Source organism: Bos mutus, chromosome 1 (assembly GCF_027580195.1).
Source record: "Bos mutus isolate GX-2022 chromosome 1, NWIPB_WYAK_1.1, whole genome shotgun sequence".
Lineage (NCBI taxonomy): Eukaryota > Metazoa > Chordata > Mammalia > Artiodactyla > Bovidae > Bos > Bos mutus.
In genome coordinates this window covers 133,457,826-133,471,037 of record NC_091617.1, presented here as the reverse complement: position 1 = coordinate 133,471,037, position 13,212 = coordinate 133,457,826, and the positions used below count along the sequence as shown (strand labels likewise).

At 43.5% G+C, this 13,212-nt stretch overlaps 1 pseudogene; it reads right to left on the bottom strand.

Moving 5' to 3' along the window:
- Positions 1-12,153: 12,153 nt before the first annotated feature.
- LOC102279977 (protein BEX3-like) lies at positions 12,154-12,896 on the bottom strand (annotated as a pseudogene).
- Positions 12,897-13,212: the final 316 nt, after the last annotated feature.

The following is a 13,212-nucleotide window of genomic DNA, read 5'->3' as shown; positions in this document are numbered from 1 at the left end:
TTTTATATGATCCCTCATTGTAGTTTTGATTTGCATGTCTCTAACAATTAGTGATGTTGAGCATGTTTCATGTGTTTATTGACTGTCTAGATGTCTTCTTTGGAGAAGTGTCTGTTTAGATATTCTGCCCATTTTTTGATTAGGCTGTTTGTTTTTATGATATTGACTTGTATGAGCTACTTATATATATTTGGAGATTAACCCTTTGTCAGTGTTTTTCTCTTGCAATTATTGTCCCCCATTCTGAGGGTTGTCTTTCAATCTTGTTTATTGTTTCCTTTGTTGTGCAAAAGCTTTGAAATTTAATTAGGCCCCATTTGTTTATTTTTGTTTTTATTTCCATTACTCTAGGAGGTGGGTCAAAGAGGATCTTGCTGTGGTTTATGTCAGAGTGTACTGCCTATGTTTTCCTCTAAAAGCTTGATAGTTTCTGTCCTTAATATAAGTCTTTTATCCATTTTGAATCAATTTTTGTGTATGGTGTTAGGAAGTGTCCTAGTTTCGTTCTTTTACACATAGCTGTCCAGTTTTTCCAGCACCACTTATTGAAAAGACCATCTTTTCTTCAGTGTAAATCCTTGCCTCCTTTGTCAAAGATAAGGTGACTATAGGTGTATGGATTTATCTCTGGGCTTTCTATCTTGTTCCACTGGTCTATATTTCTGTTTTTGTGCCAGTACCATAGTGTCTTGTTGACTGTAGTTTTATAGTATAAAGTAAAAGAGAAGTCACTCAGTCGTGTCTGACTCTTTGCAACCCTGTGGACTGTAGCCTACCAGGGTCTGAGGAGCCTCTCAGGCCATGGACTTTTCCAGGCAAGAGTACTGGAGTGGGTTGCCATTTCTGAAATTAGGAAGGTTGATTCCTCCAGCTCCGTGTTTCTTTCTCAAGGTTGCTGAGGCTATTTGGGTTCTTTTGTGATTCTATACAAATTGTGAAATTTTTTGTTCTAGTTCTATGAAAAATACCATTGGTAGTTTAATGGGGATTGCCCTGAACCTATTGATTGCTTTGGGTGGTTCAATTTTTTCACAGTATTGATTCTTCCAATCCAAGAACATGGTATATTCCTCCACCTGTGTCTTCTTTGATTTCTTTCATCAGTGTCTTATGGTTTTCTGAATGCACATCTTCTGTCTGTTTAGGTAGGTTTATTCCTAGGTATTGTGCTCTTTTTGTTGCAATGGTGAATGGGATTGTTCCCTTAATTTCTCTATCTGACTTTTCATTATTAGTACATAGGACTGCAAAGGATTTCTGTCTATTAATTTTATAAACTTCATAAAACTCATTCTCTATTCCTTCTTCAAATTTGACATTTTTTTTCTTATATTGTTGTGTGAGATATTTCATCTCTCTAAATATTTTTCTTTTTTTAATTAAATAATTTTTAAAATTTATTATTATTATTTTAAAATTTATTTATTTTAATTGGAGGCTCATTACTTTATAATATTGTAGTGGTTTTTGCCATACATTGACATGAATCCGCCATGAGTGTACATGTGTTCCCCATCCTGAACCCCCTCCCACCTCCCTCCCCATCCCATCCCTCTGGGTCATCCCAGCACACCAGTCCTGAACACCCTGTCTCATGCATCGAACCTGGACCGGTGATCTGCTTCACATATGATAATATACATGTTTCAATGCTATTCTCTCATATCATCCCACCCTCGCCTTCTCCCACAGAGTCCAAACGACTGTTCTGTGTCTCTTTTGCTGTCTCGCATATAGGATTATCGTTACCATCTTTCTAAATGTTTATTTAAAACTTTTTTCTTCTCTCTGAATTCTGTTTCTTTCAGGTTGTTAAATCTTTTCTGCTTCAGTTTGTTTGGGATTATTTGACCTGATCTCAACTCTTACCATTCTGAGCATCCTTAAATGTTTACACACATTTAAGATGATGCATAAGCCTTGGTGGTTGGACTTTTTTTTGGAAGGTCAGGCAGGGACTTGGATGTCTTGTTGGGGGAACTTAAACTATAGAGAGCTTTCTCTTGAGTTAGTTTTTCCAGTTTCCAGAATATTCTCCAGCTTCCTGCCTGGATATAACCCAGCCATTAGCAGCCTGGAAGCCAAGTGGGGGTGGAGAGAGGGCTGGGAATTTCACAATGAAGCTTCACTCCTGCTCATCACCATCCCTTGGTGTCTCCCCATCCAAAGCAAGTCTGACTCAATCTGTCTGGGGCAAACTTCTTCAGTTACATGTCTGTGCAGCATGAGGAGGGATTCTATGTCTATATTAGTCAGGATAGGTTTTGATAACAACACTGAAATCTCAGTGACTTAAATGTTTGTGTCTCACTCTCTGGAGCCTCACAGTGGGACAGTTCCTTCTCCCCAAGAGTCCAGGCATGGACTCCTGGGGAAAGACTGGGAGCAGCCATTCCATCTTCTTCCCTTTGGTCTAGTTGCAGTTGTATTGGCGTGTGCACAACTATACCAGGTAGCTCAGGCATCCATCCAACTAAACTGATCTCATCAAGTCATTCTCTTTTCCCCTTGCCAGCAATTGGTTTCAGGATGATTTAGGAATGGGTATGTCACCTATTTTCAGCAAATGAGACATGAGGGGAGGTCTGCTGGAAAAGGACTCCTCACTGAAATAGGAGATACCTGGAAGAAACGGTCTTTCTTCTTATCTCATCGTGAAGCCGGGAACCACAGCTGTCAACTTGTGACCATGAGGGGAGTTGGTCTCCGAGAAGAGATATATGCTGAGAATGGCTTAGAGGAGAGAATGAAAGAACTTGGGACCTTGATTACACCATGGAACCACTGCATTAACCCACCAGATAACTACCTTACCTGGAAGCCTCTTGTTAGATGAAGTGATAGATTTTACCTGTTGTCTAGATTCATTAATTTGTTCCTTGCACCTGGAAGCCTCCTAACTAGGTAAGTATCTTTGGGAGTGAGTAAGCCTCCTAACTAGGTAAGTATCTTTGGGAGTGAGGAAGCTCACCCAGCTTCCAGGTCTGGGTGTATAATTAAAACAGGGAGGCAGCCTCAGGGTCCAAGCTAGGTACAGGCTTGATCTGGGGAATAATATATCCTGGGCCATACAGTCAGAGCCAGACAAGGGGCAGGAGTGTAAGGTGGTGGTCCTAGTGGTTAGGGCTCATGCTCTGGAATCTGAGATTTGCCACTTGCTTGTTAGGTGAACTTGCTGAGCTGCTTCATGCCCTGTTTCTTCATTTGTGAAATGAAAGTGATCACAGTAAATTCCTTCTAGGGTTGCTGAGATTGTCAAATGAGATAACACCAGTTGAGAGCTCAGAGTTGTGCCCATGACTGTCAGGAACCCCTGAGTGTGGGGCCATTATGTCATCTGCATAAGGGATGTCCAGTGATTAGTGCAGGACCAGGGGATGTCAGATGGTAAAGAGACCACCTGTAACACAGGAGAGGAGAATTCCACGGAGAGAGGAGCCTGGTGGGCTACAGTCCATGGGGTTGAAAGAGTCGGACACAACTGAGCGACTAGCATGCATGCAGTGGCTGCCAGCTGTGAAGAAAACATCTTCTCCCAAAGGTGGTAGGAAGGGATCTTCCAACAATTTGAAGTATCATCAATCTGCAGAAGTCATAATTTTTGAAGATTATCAATAAAATACATTAGACCAGCCATTCTCAAACCTGTGCATGCCTCAGAACCATCTAGATCGCTTGTTAAGCATAGTTTGCCAGTCCGCACCCCAGGTTTCTTTCTCAGTCAGTTTGGGTGAACTTGCAGGTTTGCATGTCTAAGAAGTTCCTAGATGATGTCAGTACTGCTAGTCTGGGGACTACAGCTTGGGGACCAGCGTGATAGAGGAGGCTGGGGGTGGTGAGGCATCAAGAGCATGAGGGACAATCATTTGAGGTTGATGTCTTTTAAAAATATAATTTAGTAAAAATTATGTCATTATGGAAAAAATGTAAACATATATAAAAGTAGAGAGGTTTATTTATTTTTTTAATATAAATTTTTAAATTTTAATTGGAGGTTAATTACTTTACAATATTGTATTGGTTTTGCCATACATCAACATGAATCCGCCACGGGTGTACACGTGTTCCCCATCCTGAACCCCCCTCCGTGTACCCATTACTCAGCTTCAACTTGTGTCCCATCTTACGTCCACAGATGTTTTCTTTAAAATTTGATTTTATGTTGGATTATGGTTGATTTTCAATGATGTGTTAGTTTCAGGTACATGGCAGGGTGGTTCAGTTATATATATACGTGTATCTGTTCTTTTTCAGATTCTTTTCCCTTTAGATTCTAACAGAGTATTGAGCAGAGTTCCCTGTACTCTATAGTAGGTCCTTGTTGGTTATCTATTTTACATATAGCAGTGAGCGTATGTTAATTCCAAATGTCTTTTGAGTGCTCCTTTTCTCTCCGCACAGCAAAAGCAGGAGCCCTGGCCACAGCTCAGACCGGCTCCCAGCGTTCAGAAAGAGGCCACATCTTTGGGGTCCAACAGCATGTAGGGATGAGTAAGTCAGATTGATTCTGGGGAAAGTTGTGGCCAGACATTTCTTGATACCTGCCGTCAGTGTCGAACATTTTCCACACCCACCATGGGTGGGCAGCTGAGGTGGTGCCCTGCCAGTCGATCATTCCATCCACTGCACTGTGCCTGACTCTGTTGGTTGCTGGGGAAGTTGTAGTGAACCGGACTCGCTGCAGTGGGGAGAGACGCCAGGCTAAGCACCTGGGAAGATGCTTCTGCAGACGATGTCCCAGGAGGAGGAGAGCCAACACCGGCTGGGGAGGCAGGAAATCTAGGGAGGCCCTCTTGTCATGTCACTGCTGCAGCAGCTCTTCAGGGCTCAGAGAAGACCTGAGCACACTTGTTGATGGGGGTGTCTGTCTCTTGTTGTTAGAGTCCTCCCACACTTCTGAGCTCACGGTTCCTCTCTGTGCTCTCATGAGGACAGCAGGGTACTTCTCTCTCCATGCCAAGCCTGAGCCCAGCTGCGGCCTCTCTTGTGTGAGCACAGCTGGGGCTGGGGCAGGAGCAGTATTCTGGGAAAGGGCTAGAGGTCAGCTGCTCTGGGATTAAGCAGCGTCACAGCTCTCTATCCTGAATTTCCTCCCTTGTTAATCAGAGTCATTGGTGATGAATCACACCTCTTCAGCTCCAGGAGTTTCCCCTTCTCCAGGTTAATGGTAGAACAGGGATGATTCTGGGATTGTCTGCCTATGTGCATATTCAGGGTTGGTGTGGGAACCATATTGGAATCATATGGGAACCACAACCGTATTCAGGGTTGTGTGTGTGCCCTGCCAGGAAGGCTGGGCAGCTGGAAAAGGGGGGACTTCTCTCTCTGGATGGTATGGGAGACAGCCCAACCCCAGAGAGGCTTGACTACTTAAAGGTGCCCTGGCACATATCTTACAGGGAGCCCTGTGGGAGGCGGGGGTGGAAGGAAGCTCACAATTGATGCTCTGCAAATTTCCTCTTTACAAAAAAAAAAAAAAATGCTCTGCAGTTCCCAACCCTCTGCCTCTGATTCCTACCAGGGCCCTTTGATCAGGATCCTTCCTCCCCTGACTAGATACAATCCCAGCAATTTATCATCATCTTTATATTTAATTAAATTGGTGTCCCCTATTTAATATTTCCAATTAAGCTCCTAAAGCCAGATCTTGCTTATAAGTCTAAGTTTTATATTGTAGGTTCTTCCAAAGGCTTTGTCATGGGAGCTTTTTTTTTTATTACTATTAATCCTCTGTAATAAATAACATCAATTCCAATAATGCTACACTGGATACTTTCCCCTGACTCTTGTCTCCTTCCACATTTGTTATTGACTCAATTTATGTTCCTTTAAATCGGTTTTGGTCTGGGTGGCAATACTCTCATTTACAGACTGATCAATTTGAATTTGTTTTATAAGATTCCATTAATTACTGTGTCCAATTCCTTTCAGTGCCTGCAGCCCACGCATCCCTTCAGTCTCTCTGAATTCTCTCCAGGCTCTGTGGCTGTGCATTTTCATGGCGACGGTGTCTTCAGGTTAGGCTGGTGAGCCCTCAGATGCTTATACTATCAGATGTTTTCTGCCCTATTCCCAGTAAGCAGCAGGGGCGGAGTCACAGGGGGGCTCCCTGATACCCTGGTCTTCTAGGTCTGACCCCTCCCCTGGTGAATCCCCTGGAACCCCTCCATGCAGAGAAGGGGATGGAGGTTCAGAGTAGGGTCGGTCTCTGCATAGGGGCACATGGGACTCAGGTGCCAGTCCCTTTCATACTCAGCTGGGATTCCCCAAGTTTGGTCCAGTCTGCTGTCCATGTAGCCCCAGCCCCGAGTAGAGCATGGGCACACAGGCTGGAGCCCCCCACCCTCTGCCATTGGCCAGAGGTGAGGAGAACCCCTCAGTTTTAGTGAATTCCCTCCTTTTCCTTAATCTGATCTCCTCTCTTGGCACTGTCTTCAGAGTCATAGGTGACAGCCCCCAGCCTCCTCTGCCTCCACCACTGAGATGGTTATTCTGTGTTGCTTAATGGTCTGGTTGCTTTACATCCTTTCCAGCTGGTTGCTTGTTTACAGGGAAAACATGAGACTGGGCACCCAAGTCTTCTCTGCGATACTTAAACTTGACAAGCTCTGGGTATGGGTTAGGTGAGTGCCATCTGCAGACTCACTGACAGACTGTTGTGTCTATGACTCCCCCTGCCCCGCCTCACCCCTGAGTATTTGGATAAGTGATGAGATTTAGATAAGGGCTGACCACTGTGGTGCTGGAGAAGACTCTTGAGAGTCCCTTGGACCGCAAGAAGATCCAACCTGAAGGAAATCAGGCCTGAATATTCACTGGACAGACTGATGCTGAAGCTGAAACTCCAATACTTTGGCCACCTGATGCGAAGAACTGACTCATTTGAAAAGACCCCGATGCTGGGAAAGATTGAAGGCAGGAGGAGAAGAGGACGATAAAGGGTGAGATGGTTGGATGGCATCATTGACTCAATGAACATGAATTTGAGTAAACTCCGGGAGTTGGCGACGGACAGGGATGCCTGGCGTGCTGCGGTTCATGGGGTCGCAAAGAGTCAGACATGACTGAGTGACTGGATTGAACTGAACTAATTGTCTGAAGCAAAATGAGAGCTGGCCCAATGATTTTCGTCTTCTAGGACTCCAGAACAGTGAAAAACAAGTTGGTTGGTGGAGTATGAAGTTCCAAACATGCGACCAGTGGCTAACCAGGTGAATGTGGCTGAGTGCTGGGGAGGGCTGTGTGAACACTTGCTGCCCAAGTCCCAGGCTATTCTGAAGCAGGAACTCAGAGATTTTCAGCTTCTGTGAGGCCTGCTGGTTGGCAATGATTCCTGTTCTAGATACCCCCAAGCACTTCCATATCCTCACAATGTCAGCGCTGCTACACACACACACACATACACACACACACACACCTTTCTTTAGTTAGCTTGAGTGGTCTTATTTTCTTGCAGAACAAAATAATAAGTCACCTTGAATAAGAAGTGACTTCCCAAAGAGTACTATCTACAGAAGACATGATAACACTCTTCTGACGCTTCACTCCAATGTGTCCTTGGAAAGAGTATCTTTGATTAGGGCAAAGACAGAAAGCCAAGGCCAATGACAGAGAATGAGTACATCAAGTCCACAAGGTTGGTTTAGGAGGAAAGACAAAAGGAAATAAGTCTATTTCCAAAAGAGCCTAGAAAGGTTTGTGTGCTATGAATTGGGAAGCTGCTTTATGATAAAAGGTGTTAAATGTTTTGAGGCAGAAGTGAGTGCTTGAGAGCAAGAGTGAATGCAATGGAGAGCCATTGTCCTTGGAAGAGAGGTGACCATCTAAGACATGACTCCCATCCACTGCTCCCTACTGGGCAGGGTTCGTGGGGGTCATCCAGCCTGTTTGGATGTCTCCAGAGGTAGGGAGCTCTCTCCCTCCATCCTTCCTAAAGGAGCCTCTTTAATCAAAGCAGGCAGTTTGTGGAAATCTGTTGGTTTCCCTGACAAACTTCTAGTCTCCCTTCTTCTGGAGGGAGTACCCAGGCTATTTTCCTTTAGAGAACCACCCCTCCTCCAATTTCAGTCCTTGTGGTTTGGGCAGGACTGAGCCTAGCTCTCAGCATCAGTGGCGGGCCAGTGATCCAAGCCTGGTGAATCATCCTGTTTCACACTATGACCGTAATGATTGGTTCATAAATGGGCATGTGATTCAAGCTGTCCAGTGAAAGTCAGCCCTGAGAGGTTTGATGGAGCCCCTGAGAAGGAGCCACACTCATTCTCTTGGCTTTCAAAATGATAGAATCTAAGTCTGGTGCTTCTGTTGACCACTTTACCACCCGTGAAAGAGAGTATGTCCAAAACTGAAGCCAGCATAGGAAAAAACTATGGAATGATAGAGTGCCTGAAACCTATTTCTAGACTTTTATGTTATGTGAAAAATACACTTTCCACATGGCTTAAGCCAATTTGTGTTTAGTTTCTGAGTTCTGAATGATATAGGAAGGTTTTAATTATTAGAGTTTTATTACTTTTAAAATTTATTGGAGTGACTTCCCTATAATATTCCTTTCTTAATCTTTATTCTGCCCTCTGTGTCACATAGAAAACATCCATTTCTTCTTTTAAAGTAGACTTTATTTAAAGATATCATAGCTTGCCTGAATCTTTACTTCTGGAGTATAAACCTCATCAATCATTTTGTCTGTTCTCCTTTTGGCAAGATTTTGAACCCCCTCACTATGCAGGTTAGCTTTTTCTAGGTAAACTATGGTTTTCTAGTGTCCCTCTTAAATGTGGCTCTCACATCTGAACCTGGGATTCCAGGGGAGGCGATTCTAGTGTTCCTCTTAAATGTGGCTCTCACATCTGAACCTGATTCCAGGGGAGGCGACCTGTTCCTCACTAGGATGGACCCTCTACTTCAATTAATTCAGCTTGGCTTTATTCTGAAAGTATTTTTAAAAGAAGAAGGTATTTTTAAAAGTATATTACAGGACTTCCCTGGTGGGCCAATGGTAAGAATCCTCCTGCCAATGCAGAGGGCATGGGTTTAATTCCTGTTCCAGGAAGATCCCACAGGCTGCAGTGCAGCTGAGCCCATGCTCCACATCTACTGAGCATGTGGTCTGGAGCCAGTGAGCTACGACTACTCAGCCCGTGTGCCTAGCACCAGTGCTCCACAGCAAGAGAAGCCCACACACTGAAGAGTAGTCCCTGCTCACCGCGAAAGCCGCGTGAAGCAACAAAGACACACCACAGCCAAAAAATAAAAAAAATAAAATAAATGAATCTTTTGAAAAAGACTTTATTCAGAGATGCAGTGACTGGGATGAACTCTTAATACATTGAGGTTATGATTATAAAGCCTCTGACTGTTTTTTTTACAACAGGTGATGAGAAGCTGGGTAATCTACTCTGCACTTAACCACTAGATATGAATTCTGTTGTCACACAAAATAGAAGCCTGGTTTTCCCCACTTACTAGCTGTCTAACCCTGAGAAAACTGTGTAGCTACCTTAGAGTCTTGCTCTCCAAGGTGTGCTACAGACAGATTTTAGAAACACAGAATCTTAAGTTCTTTCCTAGACCTACGAATCAGAATCTGCATTTCAACAAGTCCCCAAGGGGAGCTGCATGCACATTAAAGTATGACAAGCACTTTCCTAAGAGAGCTTTTTTTTTTTCACCTGTGCACTTTTTAAAAAAGAGCTTTATTGTCATATGTTACATATCACATAATTCACCCATTTAAGCATCCAATTCACTGTTTTTTACTCTATTCACAGGGTTGTGCAGCCATTGTGTGCATGCATGAGTGGTAAGTCACTTTAACCATGTCTGACTCCTTGCCATCCTATGGCTTGTAGCCTGACAGGCTCCTCTGTCCATGGGATTCTCCAGTCAACAATACTGGAATGCATTGCCATGTCCTCCTTCAGGGGATCTTCCTGACCCAGGGATTGAACCTGTGTCTTTTAACATCTCCTGCATTGGCAGGGAGGTTCTTTACCATTAGCGCCACCTGTGAAGCCCTGTACAACCATTACCACAACATAATTTCAGACAATTTTTGTCCCCATTTAATAAAAATATTCCCATACCTATTTACAGTCAACTTGCATTCCCCTCCTACTTCCAAGTCCTGCTGCTGCTGCTGCTGCTAAGTCACTTCAGTTGTGTCCGACTCTGTGCGACCCCATAGACGGCAGCCCACCAGGCTCCCCCGTCCCTGGGATTCTCCAGGCAAGAACACTGGAGTGGGCTGCCATTTCCTTCTCCAATGCATGAAGGTGAAAAGTGAAAGTGAAGTCACTCAGTCGTGTCTGACTCTAGTGACCCCATGGACTGCAGCCTACCAGGCTCCTCCGCCCATGGGATTTTCCAGGCAAGAGTGCTGGAGTGGGACTTCCAGGCCCTAGACTTGAGCAATTGCTAGTCTACTTTTGCCTATGTATTTGCTTATTCTGGACATTTCCTGTAAATGGAATCATGCAATATGTGGTCTTTTGTGTGTGGCTTCTTTCACTTAGTATAAAGCTTTCAAAATTCATGATGTTTTTTAATAGCCAGTCCATTCTGAAGGAGATCAGTCCTGGGATTTCTTTGGAAGGAATGATGCTGAAGCTGAAACTCCAGTACTTTGGCCACCTCATGCGAAGAGCTGACTCATTGGAGAAGACTCTGATGCTGGAGGGATTGGGGGCAGGAGGAAAAGGGGACGACAGAGGATGAGATGGCTGGATGGCATCACTGACTCGATGGACGTGAGTCTCAGTGAACTCTGGGAGTTGGTGATGGACAGGGAGGCCTGGCGTGCTGCGATTCATGGGGTCGCAAAGAGTCAGACACGACTGAGCGACTGATCTGAGCTGATCTGATCAGTACTTCATTCTGTCTTATGGCCAATTAATATAATATTGTCTGATGTACCATATTTGTGTATCCATTCATCAGTTGACAAACATTTGGGTTGTTCTCACTTTTTGGCTATTGTGAATAATGCTGCTATGAACATTTGTGTGTAAGTCTTTGTGTGGATGTATGGTTTCCTTTCTCTTGGGTATATACTTCTGAGTGGAATGGCTAGTTTATTGTGATGATCATACATTTACCTTTTGAGAAACTGCCAAACTATTTTCCAAAATGGCTGTACCATTTTACATTGTCACTAACAACATATGGGACTTCTACTTTCTTCAACTCCTCACAGACACAACTTGTCTGTCTTTTTTTTTTTTTTAATTATATGCTCTTAGTGGATGTGAAGTAGTATCTCTTAATAGTTTTGGTTTACATTTCCCTAATGACTAACAATTTTGAGCATCTTTTCATGTACCTATTGGCCATGTATCTTCTGTGGAGAAATGTCTTTTTAAATCCTTGCCCATATTTGCATTGGGTTATTTTTATTTTTTTTAAACTTTTGAGCTCTAGAATTCTTTATTTATTACAGATACAAGTCTCAGATCAGATATATGTTTTGAAACTTTTTTCTCCCATTCTGTGTATTGTCTTTTTACTTTCTTGTTAATATTCCTTGAAAGGACAAAAGTTTTTAATTTTGCTGGTGTTCAATTTATCGATTTTCTCTTTTGTTGCTCATGCTTCTGGTGTCATATCTAAGGGTCTGTTGCCAAATCTTAGTTTATGAAGATTTCAGTTGTCCTCGGACCATTAGTTGAAGAAACTCTTCTTTCCCCTTTGAATGGACTTGGCATCCTTGTTAAAAATCAATCAACCGTTTATTTCTGGACTCTCAATTCTATCCCATTGATCTGTATGTCTGTCTTATGCCAGCACCACACAGTATTGAATACCATAGCACTGTAGTAAGTTTTGAAATTGGAAAGTGTAGGTCTTTCAACTTAGTTCTTTGTTTTTAAGGTTGCTTTGACTTTTCTGGATATCTTAAATTTCTACATGAATTTTAGGATCAGTTCTTCAATTTCTGAAGAAATTGGCAGTTAATATTTTAATAGGCATTGCATTGAATCTGTAGATTAAGTTGGGAGGTATTGCCATCTTAACTATATATATATATTATTTGCTTTTTAGTTGCTTTATTAACTTTGCATTTTTCTATGCAAATGGGTGAAACTCTACGGTTGATGGAAACTTAGATTGAGTGCCATGGCAATCTCCAATTAGAAGCTGGTAACACAGAACTCATCTGACACATGGAGATTACATAAGGTTCACAGCAAATGCGCCAGTAAAGGCATTAACAAGAAAATGCAAGGATAAAGAGGACAACAGTGGGAATCACAGTATTAATCTCATGGAAAATGGCAGGAGTCAAGGCATAAGGCAAAGTTTGTCATGATGGTCCTGATGATTAGAGACCTCCCCAATGAGGATAGGAAGACAGTTCCTCAATTACAGCTCCCTGTTTTCTCCTAATTTCTCTCAACTCTTCTTTGAAAATTTCCATATCATCTCCATCTCTACTGATCCCATCATTGATCTGCCTACTGGGCATGGCTCATGGGAAATTAGAGGCAAGTCTGTGAGCCTGTCACTCTCTATGATTTCTTGCTGACTGGTGGCATTCACCCCCTTCCAAAGAGCAGTCTTCCTGTCCATTCTGCATACTACTACTACTACTACTAAATCGCTTCAGTCGTGTCCGACTCTGTGCGACCCCATAGACGGCAGCCCACCAGGCTCCGCCATCCCTGGGATTCTCCAGGCAAGAACACTGGAGTGGGTTGCCATTTCCTTCTCCAATGCATGAAAGTGGAAAGTGAAAGTGAAGTCGCTCAGTTGTGTCTGACTCTTTGCGACCCCATGGACTGCAGCCTACCCGGCTCCTCTGTCCATGGGATTTCCCAGGCAAGAGTACTGGAGTGGGGTGCCATTGCCTTCTCCATGGGCTGCTCCATTTCTTTCTTTTCCTAGTGGATATTCACCATGATGAGGTTTTCTTTCTCCTTTTGATTCTTGCCACAAATACCCCACTGCCACGCTTCGTCCTACAGACCTGATCTGCTTGCCTCAGGTCTGAAGCTAGCCGGGTGTGAGGGAGCAGCGGAGAGCTGGTACCCAGACAGGAGTGACTACTACACTGAAGGCTGTGTCACTCTGCAGCTCCTGGTCACGTGAGGGCTTCACGTCACTGCCAAGTTCCTCCCCAACTCCTACTTCTGGTTGCAATCTTAATAATATTAAGTCTTCCAAAAAATGAACGTGGTATGTCTTTTCATTTATTTAGCTCTTCTTTATTTTCTT